Below are 19,986 nucleotides of genomic sequence, written 5' to 3'. Positions count from 1 at the left end.
CAACTTACATATGTTTATGCTTATTATTTTACAAGTTTTTAGATACATGGAAGAAAAGAGATTTCACAAATGTCATAACAAAGAGCAGTTAAATTAAGAACATAGATAACTCCTGTGGATATTTTCATATCCAGCACTGAAATGCCAAGGAAGACTCTGAGAATGTCTAATTTTAAACAATCAAAGGGTGAACATACCTGAATATTCAGACAAACAAAAGAGGAGAAGAGGATGATGCTCTTTTGTTCCCTGGTATAATATGAAGAATTTAGTTCTTAAAAATATGAATATCAGTGAAATTAATAGTAGCCACAATTAATCATATAAAGTAATTCCAGGATCTTTTTTTCTCATTCTGAAGGCAAAGATATGTGGTTTTATGCTTAACTCTATACTTCTTTATCAACTGATGCTTCTTCCTTGTGTTGCAATAATGATATAAAAATTTTGAATCATAATTTTACTTAGGCATAGATAAAAACCTTAAAAAAGTGATACAATCCTTATAAAAACTGTTTCTGCTACATATAGACTGGAAGAATTGAAACATGCTACCTGACATTGGATTTTTGTTGAAAATTACACTTAGGGTCCAAATATCGGACAAAGAAATACTGCATACATTACCCCATTCAGTTCTGTAAAGTTAGATATTCTGAGAAGTTCCTCTGATGCCATTAATTCTATATACAAATTCTCCTTCCCCCTCCTACCCTTTGCACACAGCCATTACACAAAGCAAATTCCATGATAGCATCCTTATTCCCAACTGTCAGAATTTAAGAAAAAATATTTTCTTATCATTAATAATATGGTTGTCAAGATAATATTTAAAAAAATCAGTCGAGAAGGATAAAAATAGTGTCTATATTTAATGTGAGGGTGGGGGTTGGATCTCTTTCTCGATCTCCTAAAATCTACTATGGGTTTAGAGATCTTACATTGTGTCAGTATCAAATTTTGAAAGTAATACCAAGAAGATCTCTCATACTCTCTGCTAAATTCCTTAAAAAACGAAATCATTTGCCTAATTTAATTTGTAAATTAATTGACACTTTTATAATGTATTACTCTCAAGATTCTATTTGAAAAGCCATATTTTGTGGGTTAAATGAATAATTAAAGCATGTCCTACAGGTGTGTTTCATTGTGGTTAATCATTTTACTAAAGATCTGAGGGAAAATGAAGGCCTTTCCTGATATAACCCATTTATTGACTGACTCTTTGTGAATCAGGACAAATATCATTTCCTCAGAACAGCCTTCCCAACAGAACTTTCTCTATAACATATTCTCTCATCCCTCTTCTCCATTGAGTTAATCTTCATTCTACTAGCCTGTTTGGTTTATTTTCTTAAATTATTTTCATCTTTTCATTTATTTGCTTACAAATTAATGGTTTGTTTGCTTCCATGAAAATGGAGGCTCTATAAGACCAAGGATATTTTATCCTTGCTGACTGCTATCTCCCCAGTGCCTGGAGAGAGACGCTCAGTAAATATTGCTTGAACAAATGAATTAAATCATGGAAATATTAATGATTGGTGATGATGATATGGAATATTTTTGTTTTAGGTATGCAATGTTTCTTGTTTGCTGATGTTGCCACAATTACCTACCTGTTATTTTCAGTTTTACTAGCTATTGGAGGCAACTTATAATGATGTGTCAGTCAAGTAACGTGTGTATAAGCATACTAAAGATTAATATGACAGATGGAGTTATTCCAGTGGTAAGGTTAAACTATTTATCTATCTACACATTTATTGACTCAACAAACATTTATTGAGTACTTCACATCAGTCAACTTGCTAGGTGCTGAAGATACAGTATGGATAAAATAAACAGAAATATATATAGTGTGTACCATCACAAAGCTTGTGATATGTTTGTGGAGACGTTGAACATAACACAAAAAAATACCTAAAATTATATATTTGTTATAAAAGGAGAAATATGTAATATCTCACCTAGCCTAAGAAAAGAGGAAGACAGGATGGTAAGGCTTCCCTGGGGAAGTCACATTTAGAGGGAGCTCCAAGGCAGACAAACAAGCAGGTGCAGTTAAAGGGATTATTCCCAGAGGAGTGACCTAGATTTGGAAAATCAGTTAAATGTGACACCTACTTTACTACACCACATTTACTACATACCTATACTATATTAAAATTTTGTCCTCCACATGGTTATGCATAGATACAAATACATTATAGGGAATTAAAATAATTTATCAGTGGTATCTTCTAACTAGCCTATAAAAGTAAAAAGTTTAGAAGTATGACTTAGAACTCTTTTGACCTAATTGTATTACAATGATTTTATAGTCAAAGACTCATTTAATGGTATCCTTTTAGAACATCCAGCATAATTTTACAAGCAGGAGTTTTCCACTCTTTTCAGAAATGTGTCTATTTTTCATTTTCATGAAGGGACAATATTGACATCAGAAATTCCCACAAAATTATAGGGAGTCAGAGATCCTCATTAGGACTGAGTAGTTTATCAAATCCAAACTCATTAAAACAGAGAGTAGAATAGTAGAATGGTCATTACCAGGAGTTCTGGGGTAGAGAAATTGAGGAGATGTTTAGGATACAAACTTGCAAACAGCAGACAAAGTTCTGGAGATGTAATGTACAGCACAGTGATTACATACAACAATACTGTATTATAAACTCAAAGCTGGTAAGAGCCTATATCTTAATTGTTCCCACCATAAAAAGAAATGATAATTATGTAAAGTGGTTGCATGTTAGCTAATACTACAGTGGGAATCCTAGTGCAATATAGAATTGTATTGAATCAACTCAGGTACATCTTAAACTTAGGCAATGTTATGTGCTAATTATATTTCAATAGTTTATTTTTTAAAGATGGATCAGTTTATCAAGAATAATCAGTTGGACAGCAATGGTTTAAGAAGATAGACACTGCCTACTTTATGTAAGTCTCTGAATGCAAATTGCCAAAAAGGACAATGGCCTGGCATGGTGACTTTAATGGGTTCTTTTCCATTGAATCTACTCCTCTTCTCATAACCAAATGATTCCAAGCAATCAGGAAGTTAATTTTGGCTTTAGGAAACTATTCTTTTTGTTCCCTGACCAAGAGGAAAGACTTTTAATAAAAAAATAAATATTTTGGGAACAAAATAATATTTTTACTATTCCTAATTATGATTTAAAGTGAACAAGTACATGCTCATTTAATACAAATAATATAGAGTTCTAAATACTTAACTTTCACTCTGAAGTATAGAGAAAAGTGAAAGTAAAACTTTCAAATGTTGCTTTTTGGTCTGATGTATTAAAATGTAAGAGCATTCTTATCTAAAGAAATAAAAAACCTGAAAATACACTATGATTCACATAACAGTTTTCTAACACATAGGAGTAGATTTCTTTTCAGTTTAAGTGCAGTCACCATTACAGCACAAGAAAACACAGAACTAACTCAAATATTTTAATATCCAAGAATGTAACACAGATTTTTATAAGGAAGATATGGTTCTCTTAAAGGCAGAAGCATCCCATTCCCATTCATATTGGCTAAATGTAAAATAAAGTGCTGGTTACTTCAAAAAGTCTCACGTGTTATTTAAAAAAAACAAGCCAGATCCCTTATAGTACAGTAGAAGGGAAATAAACTTAAGGACTAGTATAATTATGAGATTCCTTTCCTTTTTGTCTTCTAAAGATGACATTGGAAAAAATCTGAAAATCACAGTTTTACTCAAAAAAAGTGTACATATCCGTCTAAATTGTGTGAGAATATTTTTCTTCCTGAGAATACTTTGGCTAGCTTATTTTCCTCATCCTTTATGTTACACGGAAATAGAGGCTTCATAATTTTTGGTTTCCTTTTGGTTTGGAACATTAGGGCACTTTGCAAAGATTCACAGCTGGCCAATTTTTCCCTAGCTTAATGAATATTCATCACCATTTGCAAAGATAGAATGACAAGGAAAACTCAGTTCTCTTAATATATAACAGAGTCTGGCCCACTCCTAATGATTGCTTCCTGTTTTTTAACACTGAATTACTCTAGTAGGGAATTAATGAAAGAAAACTTCTCTGTATAGGAGGGAAAAAAAATTTAAAAATTAAAAAAAAACAGTTGGAGGAGTAGGAATTGGTGTGATTATAAAAAGCATTCAAGAAGTTTAATCTCAAAAATGTTTACTGTTTCAGTTGCTATTCCACTGCTCTGCAATTGTGTTGTAACTCACAAATACAACTTATTGCATTAATATTAGTATGTGTTCATCTTAATTCACTTGAATGAATTCTGAAGTAGACTAAAGGAATGGTCACTTTGAACTTCAATATAAAAAACTACTACAGTGATATACTATTAATTATTGAAAATAAAACATGCTTCATTGTCAAAACCCTCAGATCTTAATGACATTGAAGATCCCTTTTTAAAATTTAAATAAAATAAAATAAAATAAAATAAAAAATTTTTAAGTTTATTTATTTTGAGAGAGAGAGAGAGAGAGAGAGAGAGAGAGAGAGAGAGAGAGAGGGAGGGGCAAGAGAGAGGGAGAGAGAGAATCCCAAGCAGGCTCCTTGCTGTCAGTGCAGAGCCCAGCACAGGCTCTATCTCATGAACCATAAGATCATGACCTGAGCTGAAATCAAAAGTCGGACATTTAACCAATTGAGCCACCCAGGCACCCGGACACTGAAGTTCTTATTTGCGTAATGTAGTAGAGTCTTTTTCAAATAAATTATGATTACTGGAGTGACATCAGGAGATTTTTAAAACACGAAACATGTGGATATTGTATCTAACATCATTCAATTTTTAGGTTGAGAGTATTACTGAATTCAGAAAAAAAAAGCTCATAAAAACTTCTATTGCAGTAATGTAAAGTACAGTTTCATTTAAAATAAAACAAAAAAGTAAAACAACACAAAAACAAGTACTCACAAGCACAAGCAATTTCTCATTTTATTTCTTTGCCTTTTTCTCATAAAGTCTTTTTCTTTTATATTTGAAAATTGTTGAAAGTAAAGAATCATTATAAAATTGTACAATATACAATAATAACAGAAAACATTAAATGTGGAAACATTCCCTAGTGGGATATTGATTCACCTAAAACACACAAAGTATAGTATACATGAAAAGGGAAAATAATAGGAACATTTAAAAGTTTATTTAAAATCTTACTAGATTATTATTAAAAGGAATTACATAAAATGAAGCAAACTGTGTAATTATTGATATAAAAGACAAATATTTAAATCAGATATCATTCTAACTAAAAACCAATATATTTTCATGTTATTATCATCTCAAACTATTAAATAATAATTCTACACATAGTACTCTACTCCCTGGTGATTCTTTCACAGTGTTATAAGGCTGCTAAGTTTAAAACACACACACACACACACACACACACACACACACACACACACACAAGGTCTTTAGACTTTCCTGAATACTACAACAACAAACTATTTTTATTCAGACACTTTATATGGGAGAAAGCTATTTTTAGGATGAATCACATCCTGGTCTTCAAAAAACAATGGGATAAAACTGGGTACTAAATACAGGGGCAATATTTCCACTGTGAAAGGAAATGTGTGTGTATGTGTGTGTGTGTGTGTGTGCATGCACATGCGCCTGCACACATCTCTCCAAAAAACTATCTATAATTGAATCCACTATATATTTTGTAATCCATTTTATCACATGAATACTGTGGTTTTAAATGATTCCAAATTATTCATTTTTACTTGCTTCTCCTGGGTTCTTCAACAAATAACATTACATTAGTTATTAATGTCTGTATTTTGTTTTTAAAGTAGAGTTATTATTGCCAAATAAAGGATTATTAGGTTTACCTACTGTGTACCTATTTGTCCTCCTGAGTAACACTGAAATTTCCCTTCAAATCTTACAGAAATGTGTCCTTTACCAAAGGACAATGGAATTCCTGTAAATCCAATGGTCTAGGACAGCTTGCAAACAGATGGGAGAGTCCTGCTGCTTTTGAACTTTTGCCACACAGAGTTAGTATACACAGAAAGCACTCTTCCATGGTCACTTGTTTGTGTTTTCTCTAAATGGAGGTGTTGGTGTCCGGATGCATATTCTAAATGATCTTTTTGCTTTTTAAAAAAATACAAAGAAGTCTTGCCAAATAAAAAGTCTAAAAATAATACACATTGTAGTGAATGGGTATCTGTTTCTAATGACAACATGACATCTATAACATTTACCTATTTTTTCCTAGTAACAGAAAAAATTATAAATTACTATGAAAGTTGTGAATGAAAAGAAACTTAAGAACAGTATTTTTGTTTGCTTCAGGTCAATATTTAACTTTCATTTAAAATTATTTTGCAATGTTAAAAATATAGTTCTGAAATTAACAGAAAATATGAATACACTATGTGATGCTCTACAGAAAATTTAGGCATCAAGTATAAAAGATTTTCATTCCAGTTGGAAATGTTTTTTCTAATGTCTAGATATTAGAAGTGGAAATTGTAAGAGGTATTTTTAGAGTACATATATCCTTAATTCACCAACTAAATTGTAGTGCTATTATACTTGAACATTTCATGCTTAAACATACTTTTTATAAACGCACTGTTATTAAAATTGAAATTCCCTTTTTGAAACAACATACAGATTTTGGTTTTGTCATTTGAAAATCTTAATTACATGGCCATTATCTAGATAATTAGTAAAAGCACTGCAGACTTGGTTAAAATAAAATATTAGAAACAAATTTGTTATATACTACAATATTACTTTTTTCAAAGTCTCAGAACTTTGTTATAATAGCTAAAAAGAAAACAAAATTTCCTTAGAGAAGCTAGTGAATCTAAAATATACTGTGATATGCTTTTAGAATATAGAGATGAAATTAGACAATGACCTTAGGAGGTTTCTTTTTGGTACTGAAGTGTTTAAAATAACATTTCTTAAACAAAACTTTCAACCATGATATCGGTATATAAGCCTATTGTTCTCAATGAACAAAGGATTGGGTAAAGATGATCTTCAATAATCAATTCTCCTAATTGAGCAATGTTGATTCTTGATCTTTATACCAGTAAGATTTAGAAGTGCTGCTTTACTGGGCACAATACACCTTGATTAAATTTAAGACAGAAGAATGTAAACAAATATAATTAGAAAGCATGGAATGTGGGGCACCTGGGTGGCTCAGTTGGTTAAATGTCCAACTTCGGCTCAGGTCATGATCTCATGGTTCATGGGTTCAAACCCCACGTCAGGCTTTGTGCTGACAGCTCAGAGCCTGGAGCCTGCTACAGATTCTTTGTCTCCCTCTCTCTCTCCCCCTCCCCTGCTTGTGCTTGCTCTCTCTCTCTCTCTCTCTCTCTCTCTCTCTCTCTCTCTCTCTCAAAGGTAAATAAACATTAAAAAAAAAAGCATGGAAATGTGACTCAAATAATTAAGAAGGTAAAGGTAAAGGTAAAGGTAAAGGTAAAGGTAAAGGTAAAGGTAAAGGTAAAGGTAAAGGTACGGCCAAAAGAAACATGTGTTTATGAGGAAAAAGGAAATGATAATTTCATTTTGTAGGAGAAATTTTCTCTCAAGCCTAAAGGGCTTCAAAAAATGAGAAACAGATATTGGGGATGGGTAGGAAAGTGCTCATAATGTGTATTTTTTAGAGTGGACTTCTGATTTTGCCCTTGTGCAAATGTGACTATGTGGCAGAAATTCTTCAGATTCTCTGCGTTGGCAATTTTCTGACAGGCTTGCAGGGTAGATGAGGTTTTGCGGCACCTACTTCCTCTAAGGATGAGGCCACAACTCAGAGAATCCTTCTGCCATTGCAACAGCAAAAGAATTGTGTTCGTTTTGGCTATAATGGTCACCCCAGTCACTACCATTCAAGTGCAAAATTGTATGCTTTGTTGGAGTACTAAAAATTTTTAATCTATGTTGGAGTAAGTACTATTTGTACATTTGTTTAATAAAAATTACTTGAGAGCCTATGATACTATCCTATCCCTATCCTTGAACAGTTCAAACTCATGTAAAATTGTTGCAGTTTCATCACATAGGAAAAAGGCAGTGGAACTAAGATGGCTAGGTTATGAATACATCATACTGAGCTTTGTTTAATTTTTTTAATGTTTATTTTTGAAAGAGAGAGAGAGAGAGAGAGAGAGAGAGAGAGAGAGAGAGGCAGAGTGGGAGCAGGTGAAGGGCAGAGAGAGGAGTCACAGGCTCCAGGCTCCGAACTGTCAGCACAGAGCCCGACATGGGGTTCGAACCCATGGACTACAAGATCATGACCTGAGCAAAAGCTGGATGCTTAACTGACTGAGCCACCCCGGCACCCCCATCATATTGACCTTTAAATGCCATGCTACAACCTTTGGCAATAAAAACAAAATGTCAAAAGATCTGAGTTCCAACAAGACAAATCTGATAGCCATGTGAAGTCTCATCCCGATTCTGAGCATAACAAAGTATCTTTAACTAGAAGGAATGCTATCTAAGACTTCAGAATCCATTCCCAACATCCTTTTAAAGCTATTGTGCATCTTTTGTGGACTTATTCTAATTCTGGACTTCTGTGACTCTCATTTTGCTTCTGATTCTTAGACCCTGCTCTTGGCCTTTGCTCTCCTGGTTGAAACCTTACTGGCTCTGCCTCTTGTCCATATGACTTGCTCATGTTCATGTTGGCTTGGGTTATCTGAGAGAAGTAATGGCTATATTGCTGCCTGGTAGTTCCCTTTTTTGGGTGTTATTTCCTTCAGGTGATGTGTAGTTATACGGCAGAGAATTATTTCAAAGATTAAAATGTGATAAGGAGGGTAAAAACAATATTGTTTTCATACTTTTTATTTTATCTGTTTTATTGGCTACTGTCCCTGCTACAGAGACAGTCGATTAGTTTCTTGGGTCTACATTTCTCCACAGCTAACTGCTGCACCCACCCTCGCTGGTTCTTTGAGGTATACCCTTCCTCTCCTCTCAGGCCCTTTTATCAAGTTCAGGTTTCTGTCTGGGCTGCACTTTGCTGCCCTCTTCTGCTCTACAGTCATCACAGTTTTGATCTGGCAGAAACGAATCTCTCTAAAATTAACTCTGTTCAGGTTCTACTATTGCTACCTTTTATATTCCTGCCTACAGTAATAGTTGCTATTTCTATTATCTTTAGCAGGCTGAATATATACAAGTATAGGGCAAAGCCCTGTAGTTGTCTACCTTTTAATTAATGGTAACAATAAAAGTTAACCTATTTCCATGATCATTTCAAATCTGTCCCAAATTCCAGAAGTGATCTATAATTTAATCAGGATTCAAGATAAAAGCATAAATAGATACATAATAATTATTATAAACATATTAAGTTTCTTATTTGGGGGTTGCACACAAAAAAAATCCCAAAATGCCATAGATATATTTGTCCATTCATCCCCTCAACAGATATTTATGTTTATTACTATCCTGTAGAATGTATAATTTATTCTTTCATTTAACCAACAAAAAGCAAAATGACAAGAGAGTCAGGTGAAAAAACTGTAGAGGACAGTGAAGTAATTGTGCCTACAGAAGTCAGAATAAACTCCATCCTGAATACCTGCAGTGCATTATCAAGGAAGCATAGAAGATATAAAGACAGGATAAAAACATTTTAGGCAGAGACAATGGCAAATTCAAAGACACAAAGTCATGTCATTGAAAGAAATTACTTCTTCATGACTATTACATAAAAAATATTCTTAAAGACATGGGAAATAAGGCTAGAAAAAAAGGCATGAATCAGATCGTGAAGGTATTTGCATTTTTAGTAAAAAGACCTTGATTCAAATCTGTAAGCAACTAAACAACAGGCATCCATTAAACCACTGTTAGTAGAGAAGTGATGTGATCAAAATAGCATGTGGGAGGAGCACCTGGGTGGCTCAGTCGGTTGGGCGTCCAACTTCTGCTCAGGTCATGATCTCACAGTTTGTGGGTTCGAGCCCCGTGTCAGGGTCTGTGCTGACAGCTTAGAGCCTGAAGCCTGCTTCAGATTCTGTGTCTCTCTCTCTCTGCCCCTTCCCTGTGTGCATTCTGTCTCTCTCTCAAAAATAAATAAGCATTAAAAAAAGTTTTAAAAAGCACATTGGAATTGTATGTCTGACTACTGTTTGAGTCATCAGCTGAAGGAGAGGATGAAGGCAGCGGCAATTAGAATAGGGGTGCAAAAGGCAGAATGATACAGACTTAGCTTGAAGGTAACTTGAATCTTAAATGAACCAATAGATAACGTAAAATAAGACACCCGAATTGCACATTTGACCACAATGCAATAAAACTAGACATTAATAGCAAAATAATGAACACTCAGATTCAGACCTCTTGGAGATGTTCGGTATCTACCCATCTCCATGCCATTTTGCAAATGTGGAAGACAGAGAAAATTTCAAACATTTTAAAATCAGAGGATTTTTCTAAAATCTAATGTTTTTTTTAATCTAATACCATGACAATCAAATTCTTCATATATTCCCCCATTGCATTCTGAGATTGAGGCTGTGTGTTCAGGTTTCCCTTATGATCTGCTTTCCTTTTACTCTCTTACTACTCTTCCTCATATGTGACAGCCAAAGTGGATTTCATTCTCCCTGTAACATCACTACTCATGTTCTTAAAACTCTTCTAACTCCATTAATTGAATTTCTATCCATTTTTTTCTGAACTAGTTTTACTTCTTTCTTAAGCCTTTAGTTCTGCCTGTAAGTACTCTGTCTCTTGTCAGTATTTGCATACTCATTTGCTTATTCTCTAGAACATCTTTAAGCTGTATATATACTTTTTGTTTTTCTTTGGTTTCCTTTTGTGCTTGTCTGAAGCCTCTATCCTTGAAGTACACTTGAACACATAGTTCTATAACTTACTTTGTTTACCTCCTGAATTCCTAGCACAGGTCTCTGTCCAAACACAGTTTTCAGAAAATAATAACAAAGCGAGAGAGAAAAAGAAAAAAGAAATGGAAGGAGGCAACATTGCTAACTTTAAAATAATTTTGAATAAACATTGAATATGAAAGGATTGAGAAAATAAATGTCTTTGTTGGCAGGAACTTTTCATTGTTTTGCTAAGACCTCATTAGGCAACTATTTTCTGGCAGGTAAGATCCCATATATTATGTGATTGTGGCTAAGCAGAGTAAATGAAATTCAAGGTGAATTACATAAGATCACCTTGGAAGCAGAAATCTAAAAGTATATGTGTCTCATGAACAGACCATTTATAACAGATTCCATGAGAGTTCAACTTGAAAATACGATGTTTCTGTTATGATGAAATACTATAGCACTACCTTTGTTGAATGAACACAGAAGCACATTCTCATATGAGAACAAGAAAGCCGGAGGGGTCCATCAAGTCAAACTGATGCACCATTCAGGCACTGTTTTCCTTATTCCCATGATATCTATCTCCTGCATTCTTGAACAGCACTAATCACAGAAGCTCATTTTGCTAAGACACGTCTTCCTCTTTCAGTCGTTACTTAAGATTATTACAGTATTTTGGGGCGCCTGGGTGGCGCAGTCAGTTAAGCGTCCGACTTCAGCCAGGTCACGATCTCGCGGTCTGTGAGTTCGAGCCCCGCGTCGGGCTCTGGGCTGATGGCTCAGAGCCTGGAGTCTGTTTCTGATTCTGTGTCTCCCTCTCTCTCTGCCCCTCCCCCGTTCATGTTCTGTCTCTCTCTGTCCCAAAAATAAATAAACGTTGAAAAAAAAAAAGATTATTACAGTATTTTATTAATTTTTTCCAGAAAGCAATATCCAGTTTCTCATCAGTTTCTCATGTGCACCTCTAAAACCAAGCCCATCTTAAAATAACTAAGTAACTAAATTAATTAAATAAAATAAAAAATAAAACCAAGCCCGTCTTTCAGATTGATAGGAATCGACTGAATTAGTCCAAGATTTTATTTACAAATGCTTTACTCTTTTAAGTCGCTAAAATATGACTTAAAATGCCCTTGGGTTTAGAGTTAATCCCATTGTAACTGTGGTATATATTGTAACAGATAAGATATAACATACTATCTGGGAAATATTATAAAGCTTTTTATTCAGCTGATCTTTTATATGACACACCAAGTTGTAAAAGTCTGAACTTTTACTCAACAGAAGATATAAATGCATAATTCTTTTTTAAAAGGTGATTTAAACACACATGTTGAAAACTTAACATCCTCATTTATTGTATCTAGGCACTAAGTATGGAATTTTAAAATTAGTATATAAAACAATATATGCATTCATTTTAGTTTCTTAAATATGTAAAAACTATAACTGGCGAGGGAATGACAAAAGCCAAACTAATTTGCCGCCTATGAGGAGAGAGAAAGGAAAAAAAAAATCAAGGGACTTTGAGTTCCATGTTATATTTTAATTCTTAAAAATGAGACAGAGAACTAAAGCAAATATGGCCCAATGATTTGACCAGTGGAATATTTTGTATTAAAACCGCTCCTATTTATTGAAGTCTCACTAATACCATTAAGTCCTTTATACCTATTATTATAACAACTTATAGGAAAAATACCATATTCTTTCCATTTTATGGGATTAAAACTGAGGCTGGTAAGTTTAGTAAGCTTTCCAAAATTACACAGCAAATAAAGGTTGAACTGGGTTTGAACCCGTGCATTTTGTCTCTTGAGGCCATGTTTTTAATCACTGCCTTACATAATTTGTTTTACTTTGTTCTCTTACTTTTCTGTGTGCCTGAAGTAGTTCATATTTTCAAACAAATACAAAAACAGAAAAATCAGAATGTAAATGTCAGTTAAACTGAAAAATTCCATTTTTTAAAGTTTACGTGGAAGCTTTGGCAACTTATGTTATGGTGTGTGACTGTTTAGAAGATTAGTAACAGACATCTGTAATAAGTTATTCTCATAACATAAATTAAGCACTCTTTCACAGAAGTATATCTTTAAGAGACGAAGAGTAAGCCTGAGCATTTTCATAAGAAATGTCTCAATTCTGATTAACGTATTGATACAGCCATCTTTTGGACTCAGAGCCTTAGGATATTTCCCCCCCAGGCAGCTGTTTTTAGAACAATGGTTTGGGATTTTCTAAAAGGTCGATTTAGGAGTGAGGAGTATGATATTTTGATGTTCTAAATCCAGAAGGGATCAGAAGACTGGATATTCTGAAATATTTCAATGATGCCTAAATAGAAAATTGTTCAAATATACTTTTCCCTGTAGTACATGATTGGTTTAAATACTTGGAGCAAGTTACACAATCAATGGTCCAATACTTCCTACCCTCAGTTCTCCTGTTGTTCTCTGCCAAATTTCCTTTACTCTCCTATCCCACTAATTCCAGCCACTCCAGGACCTGTAAACGACCAATCTCTGTTTCGTCTGGTCAGCACTATTGCTATGCTCTTCTTGGACTCCCCTTCTCTGGGCTGACATCCAGAAAGGACCTCCAGGCAAAAAACAGACTATTCCTGGGATTATCTCATTTATTTCCTTCATCTTAAGTATTATAGTTTTGTAATATTTTTGTTGAAAATCTGAAAACAGTTACTTCACATGTTTACTCCAGCTTTTTAATTATTTATCACGGGTGGCCACTTGAGCCAGCTATTTACTTTTAGATTTGTGGCGATCAGAAAAGACTCATTCTTGATATACACTCACTATGTGTATATGTATATGTAACAATTATTAACATTTAGGGAATGATTAGTAGTTTACAGTTTCACAACTACTGTCCATCTTGACATATATTTCTAGTAGTTTTATGCTTTCCTTTCTGTTATGGATGAAGATGCATAGCGCAAAGTAGTTAGTACAAGTAGCACTTGCCCAAGACCACCCAGACAGGATTGGAACCTAAATATTTTAATACTAATTTCTGTGTTCATTCCAAAATGGTGCAATGTCTCCTTAGATAATGGATAGAAAAAATGGGCCCAGGCTATTAGGGAACATATTACTGTCCACTCAAGCATTGGTAAGCTTAGGCTTCAGTGTATACACTCCTATTCCATCATCATGCTTTAATTCTGACAGACTAAGCTACAGAAGCCATCTGGAAAGAAGAAAAGAACTTTCCCCACCCATCGCTTCCTCCCACTGACTTTAATATGACCCATGAATACCGTTAACAAATGCCAGCTGTCTTGACTCCATACAGCATTCAATTCCTATTTGTTTGCCTTAGCTTCTTGCAGCTATTTCGGGATGGAATTCATCACTGAATTCATCATTGACATTCTGAAATATTGAACTACAATAATTACTTAGGTTGACGTTATTTTGATCTGTTCAGTGCCACTGTATTCTTTTTACTTGCAAAGGGTTACAAATCCAACCATCATCATCATCATCATTAACAACTAAAGTTTAAGAAAACATTTCAGATATGATATATTGTTTAAAATATACTGTAGAATAGATGAAGAAATAGGTGAAGGAGATTAAGAGGTACAAACTTCCAATTATAAAATAAGCTGCAGAAATGAAAAGTACAACATATGGAATATAGTCAATAATATTGTAATAACGCTGTATGGTGAAAAACATATATACATACACACAAACATATAAGAGCTGTAAGAGAAGTCATAAGAGAATCACTGAATAATGACAATTTATATTTTCTCTGAGAGTTTTATGTACTAGATTAGGAAAGGAAATTTTTGTCCCCTTGGTGTATATTTGCAATGTTTTTCAAACGGTTTAGAACAGCTTCTTTGTCTGTAAAATGAGTGGGTTGGATCCTTGAAGTCTTTCTGTTCCTTCATAACTTATAATTCCATAGAGAGATATACTTCTAGTGAAAGCAGCATGCAGGCATCAATGCACCTCTCACCTGCCCTTCGGTCTTTCCTCAGTGAACACAAAGAGTCTGAGACTGACTTAAAAAAATCTGAATTGAGATCTCCTCTTCTCAGTTAGGTACCCTTTTGCCCTTGGGAAAATTATTAAATATATATGAAAACACTATAGAGAGATTATATAGATCAGTTCCTTCACTGGGAAAATGAAAATAGTTTGCAAACTGTGACGTATTACACAAATGTGAAGAAGTCAATGTGATAATAATTAAGCTCAATAAAAGAGAAATAAATCCCTTCAGCTAGACTACCCATAGGTGTGTCTTAGCAAAATAAGTTTCCATTATTAATACCGCTCAAAAATGTAGGAGGTAGACTCATGGAAATAAGGGAAAATATTGCATACCAACAAGACTGTATTGATTTGTCTAGCAGATCATATTTAGAACAGCATCTGCAACTTGATCAATTTTATAATAATTAAATGTCATTTTTCAAGACTTGCCCACCTTTTGCATGTATTTATTTTGCAAGTAATTATTTTGCATGCTAAATAATTGAGTAAAATTGAAATGTGATTGTAATATTTATGAATCTTTCAAGTTTTCAAAGATCACATTGATTTCTGCAGTTCCACCATAGAGAGAGTATTGTTTTGGCTTATTATTCAGGTAGGAGGTTCATTTCAGAGCTTTTTACATGATCTTTTTTTTTATAGTAGTTCTTATTCCACAAATCTGGCGCCATGTGGGTATTTTGCCAGTTTCTAAATATGTGTCTTCCAACAACTCGTCACAGATAGGGAGAACAGCCATAGGTTGTATCTGCTGACCTACTAGATCCATTATGATATGGACTTGGTTCCAATCAACATTTATAACTTGTCATCATTAATTCCCCTCCTCTGATCAGTGGACTATAAGAATGGCTCAATTTCCAGTGATTAAAGACAATTCAAAGCTATTGTTTTAGTAATCCCATAAATATCTGAATATTTCCATTTCCCAATGAATGCACAGTAATTCCGAAAAATAGCTATGGGTCCCTTTGGAAAAATCATGAAGGAAGATTAACAGTACCTAACTGTGGTAATTTCTCATATCCCTTTTCAAGGTGCCTGGCTTTACCTTCATTTAAGAGGTTCTGGGCCTTTGTTTGTCAAATGTATACAAAGTGGGTAAGTTCTTAAAACTGCACCATGCCTATTTTGATGATGTATAACAGGTCTAGAGTTAGTTGTGCTATGTGAGGTTTTTTTAATATAGCTATTTTAGAAGGCTTCCCATCTATTTCAGTCACAGAAACTGAACAATTAGTGCTAAAGGAAAAATCATTCTGACACTCTGATTGCCACCTGTCCCCTATAGCAATGATGCCCACCTTAACTCTTGTCCATTAAGCACAACTTAGTCTTTGCCATTTCCAGAATTTCCATTAAAATCAGGAAATACATTTTTTGACTCAATCTTGCATCATCATCCTCAAATTTCAAGAACAAGTAATGCAAAGATTTTTAAGATTTTTTAATGCATTGCTAAAGGGAAAGTCCCCTGGGCCTCTTGGTGGATGGAAGGGAAAGTCACACATGATAAATCCACTTTAATATTCTTATAGCCATAAACTTTGGGCTCTTTAATATAATTTTAAACAGGTATATAGAAGGAATATTCTTGGATCTAAACTTCATTGAATATGAGTTAAAGTTTCATCAGTCAACAGAGCAAAGTATTAGATCCAATCCTAGTTGCTGCTCAAGATAACAAATTGATCCAAGAATCTCTGGTAAGTGCACTAATATTGACAAACTTGACTTACATGTTATGTTTTACTCTCTTTCATCTAATATCCTTAGAAAAATTCCCATTGCAGAAATTAGTGCCATTATCCTGTACATAAACTACTTTTTCCTGGGTTATACTTTAAAATAAAAACTGGCAATACTGTGAATTCAACTCACTTTGTAATTTTTCACCCACAGAATCAAAGTTTTGGGTCTTACTTTTATCTTCAGCAGGCTTGCAGCTATTAGAGTAAAATAATTAGAGCAATACTAGAAGTACTCTGGTTGTCTAACAATGATGTGAATTAATTAAAATATTCAGCTTGACATTTTTAAAAATATTTTTTAATCTTTATTTATTTTTGAGAAAGAGACAGACACAGTGTGAGCATGGGAGAAACACAGAGAGAGGGAGACACAGAATCCAAAGCAGACTCCAGGCTCTGAGCTGTCAGCACAGAGCCGGATGCAGGGCTCAAGCTCACGAATGGCAAAATCATGACCTGAGCCGAAGTCAGACGCTTAACCAACTGAGCCACTCAGGCACCCCAACATTGTATTTATATAATCTCTCCAGTTAAGTCAAAGGCCCTTTTTACTCAATTATGATTAAGTGTAACAGACTCTTGATTTCCCAAAATTTTGTCTTTGATATACACTTCATACAAGACAACTGCAGAAAGTAAGTTGAATGACTATCTTCCCACTGCATAATTTTGACTACCAGCCCAGAGTTTTCCACTAGCAATGAGGTCATCACTGCATTTCAATATAAGTAGATCAAATCACAAATCCCAGATGCTTATTTTTGTGGATATGTTTCCTCATCCCATACCTGATATCAAGAAACCCATCAGTCAGTGTTCAGTCAGGGGAAAAATAATTCTGGAAATTTAGCTGATGGTAATTATTTAGGTAGTGAAATTCATTATAAAGTTTTCAGTAGTGCCGGAAGACCAAGTGGTATAGTGGTATTGGAAAAGCAAAGGAAGAAAAGGGCTTTCTGAAAAAATCAAGAGGCAGTCATCGAGTCTGAGGCTAAGTTGCTGCAGAGCTGCTATTTTCCATATTTCTCCTGGAAGAACATTAGAACTTTCCATCTTATAAACAAATGAAAGGAAATGGCTCTTCTTGCCTCCTTCCCATCTTTCATCAGCCACCTACTAGTGTAACATAACAGGAAGGTTGGGAGTATTTAATTAGTTTTCAGTCTTCTAGCTCCCATGACAAAGAGTATAAATGGAAAGTGACAAGAGATGCTATTCACTACATGGAGTAAGTTTTAGATCCTTAGTTTGAATTCCATCAAAATTTCCATTCTGCCAAAATCACTATTTCTATATAGTCTCACTAATGTCATGTTCAGAGACTACTATCTAGGTACTAGTACTACCTATGCATATTTAAGGCTCAGAGATGTTTAGCAGTCATGAGTTAGAAGTCATACTATCAGGTGTAATTGCAGCTAATATTCGTGGTAAAAGAAAACTGATAGAACCTAGTTGCCTAGGTAATCTGATAATAATGGAAGATCCATTTCTTCATGACTTTGGAGCTCTTTGTAGAGCTGTTAAGCCCTTGCTAGGGGAAGAAAGACTCACCTTAAAATATACATATCTTTAGTATATAGATGTATTCCCAACAATGGCTGCTGTCCACAAGACTAAGAAGTAATATACAGCAGAAGTCTAGATCATGAGGTTGGGACCAGCATCTTATAGTAATGTGAATTGATAAAAGACAGAAGATTGGATGCTCCAAAACTGGTTTGCATTAGATGGTTGCTTGCTTGTTGTTGTTGTTTTTGTTGTTTATATTTAGATATGACTGAGGAAATAGTATTTTTCTCTGTTAGGAAATAAGGCCCTGAAACTAATGTAAAAAAAGTAGATGATAGAAAAGGATAGCTAAAATTAATCAATACACAGGCATTTAAATTCTGCCAAATGGAAAGATCTTGGGAGGAAATAATGTTTCTCCTCATTAGATTTTACTGTGAATCCCTAGGTCTGGGATATTCCTATGGAAGCTGCATGAAAATGAGACAGCTTGTGGCTTCCATAACAAAATAATCAGCTTTTTGAATGGAGATTTCTCCTAATGTCATTTAAGCCCAAATGGTATAACTTTTGGACAACTGGCATGGACTGACTGGTATCCCAAAAAGGCAGAAACCAAGAAGATTTTCATTTTTGTTTTGTTTTTGTCTTACATGTTCTCTGCACGTCCTGTTCATTCCAAATTGCTCTGAGCCTTAACTGTGGCCTATGACTGATAAAAGCAAGAAGAGATCCAAATTTAATGGTTGCTGGGCTCTGGGTATATTATCCTTTCTTGAAATAATGGAAATAAAGCTTAGATAATACATTTTTTATATTATCTCTGGTGATTTTTAAGTTTATTGAGTGTGGGGCTATTTTTATTAAAACTGATTTTTCTTGAAATTTTGAAAAAGTGGAACACATAAGAAATCAGATTGAATAAATCAAATCTGGATCTGCTGAGATGTCTACACCCATTCCAGTGAATGTGGGGGCACACTACAAATGCTGTACAAGGGATTCAGACCACCCAGAAATCTAAGTGAAAATCCTTCTGAGATGAACAAACTTAAGCCAATAAGAAAGAGGAGAGCAATGGACGTTAGTTACTTTGGAACTTTATCCAGAAATGAAAAGTTTCATTTTGAGAACTTAGTATCTCTGTGTGATATTTGGGATTTTTCCCATCTTTTCTATTAAGTTTAGAGTGGTAAAAAGAAGTGATTATAGGTTTTCCAGTTGGGACATAATAACGATTTACTTCTGCAAGTGCTTAGAAATGGAGGTTATTGGCACTGGTTTAGCTAAAAATAAAGTGATAATTTGTTTCCCATTCACTATTATTCTTTTGGCTTCCCTCGTTTAGGAAATGTTATCAGGAGAGAGAAGACTGGCAAAGCAGGATTCCAGCATGTAAAACACTCTCAAATTCCACCAAGCTGCACACATATCCAACAGCTAACTGTAAGGGATGCCGCTAAGAATTCAGAGTGATGGAGTTTTGGGGTGATGGTGGGGTTTGGAGCCGGAGGCCAAAAAAGAATTCTTGAAGACATCTTTGGTGCAAAAGGTGATTTTATTAAAGTACAGGGACAGGACCCGTGGGCAGAAAGAGTGGCACTGGGGTTGTGACAGGTAACTACTAATTATATACTCCCAGGCTGGGACGGGGTTAGGGACAGCATAAGTCTCCAAGGAATTTTGGAATCAAGGTTTCCAGGACATTTAGGGGCTAGCTGTTGTTAGAAAAATGCCATTTATTACCGTTTAGTAAAACTTCAGTCATGAGACCCTTCGGATGTATATCACGGGGCCATAAGCTTGGAGTATGACTCCTAGCATGTATCTTGG

Source organism: Herpailurus yagouaroundi, unplaced genomic scaffold (genome assembly GCF_014898765.1).
Source record: "Herpailurus yagouaroundi ecotype Mexico unplaced genomic scaffold, PumYag 140, whole genome shotgun sequence".
NCBI lineage: Eukaryota > Metazoa > Chordata > Mammalia > Carnivora > Felidae > Herpailurus > Herpailurus yagouaroundi.
This window is presented reverse-complemented; position numbering follows the sequence as displayed.